The sequence below is a fragment of the Coenobita brevimanus genome, chromosome 90 (genome assembly GCF_032717465.1).
Source record: "Coenobita brevimanus isolate Jiangsu-jjx chromosome 90, ASM3271746v2, whole genome shotgun sequence".
Classification (NCBI taxonomy): Eukaryota; Metazoa; Arthropoda; class Malacostraca; order Decapoda; family Coenobitidae; genus Coenobita; species Coenobita brevimanus.
In genome coordinates, this window is record NC_137043.1 from 4,703,522 (window position 1) to 4,705,049 (window position 1,528).

Here is a 1,528-nt window from a genome sequence, read left to right on the forward strand (position 1 = left end):
CATACATACACATATAACTACATACACCTACATGCACATATATACATTTACACCTCCGTAGGTAGACAAATACACGTACATATACATACATACATACATACATATACATACAAACATTCAGAAAAATTATTGAAGACGGATTCGAAACTAGAGAAAACTTGTTCTTTATGAGAAACTAAGATAAATTTTGAAAAGTAAATGTCTACTCCTATTTATCTATCTACTTATTTATTTATTGGACTGTTATTTCTCATTTTTTTACTTATATTATTTTCTTGACCCTACTTCATCTCATCCTTAGGAGAAAAACATGATGATGATGTGGATGATGTGGATGATGAGGAGGAGGAAGAGGAGGAGAAGGGGGATGATGATGATGATGATGATGATGAAGAGGAGGAGGAGAAGGGGGATGATGATGATGATGATGATGAGGAGGAGGAGGTAGAACAGAGTGATGAAGAGGAGGAGCAGAAGGGGGATGATGATGATGATGATGAGGAGGAGGAGGAGGAGGAGGAGGAAGAACAGAGTGATGATAATGATATTGATGATAGTGATGATGATGATGATAATGATGATGATGATGGTGATGATGATAATGATGATTATAATGATATCCCTTTGGGTCAACTCGGAGGGAGGGTGGTAGACAGGACGAATCGTACCTCATGCTGGAGAATTGTAAGTGGAGAAGTGTGAGTCCGCGGGAAGAGTTACGTATGTGGCAAGCGTAGTCGTCGTCGTCGTCGTCGTCGTCGTCTTAGTAGTAGTAGTAGTAGTAGCAGAAGTAGTAGTTGGAGTTGTAGTGGTGATGGTGGTAGGTGTAGTAGTGGTTGTGGTGATGGTGTTGACCATCACCACCATCACTACTACGCCTGATAGTGTACAACGCAAACAGCCGGAGTTTACGTAATAAAATGGATGAACTGAGGGCTTTAATTTGTACAGAGAAATTAGACATTGCTGTTATTAGTGAAACTTGGATGAATACAGACACTCGAGAACATTTAGCAGAATATCAGATAAAGGGCTATTATATTTTTGTCAAACCGTCAGGGAAGAAAGAGGGGAGAGGTAGCTATTTATGTAAATGATTCATTAAACTGTTACAATAACGCAGACATTAAAGTAAATAGGGACACAGAAAGTGTCTGGGTTGAAATTAGAAACAATAGGGAGAAATTAGTCTTAGGAGCAATTTGCAGATCTCCTAAATTAAGTAGAGCTGATAGTAAATACCTCTGGGAGGATAATAGGAAAGCATCACAGTCCAGCTTAGTAATAATTGTAGGGGACCTTAATCTGCAAAGGATAGATTGGAGAAATCAGACAGGAGATGCAGAGTCAAAGGAATTTCTAGAGGTAGTACAGGATAATTTCCTTTATCAGTATATCAGGGAGCCCACCAAAGGTAATAATATATTAGATTTGGTTTTAGCTAATAAAGAAAGTATCATTAGTGATATAGAGGTTGGTGGACTATTTGGTAATAGTGATCATGAAGAAAATTAAGTTCAAATTTATT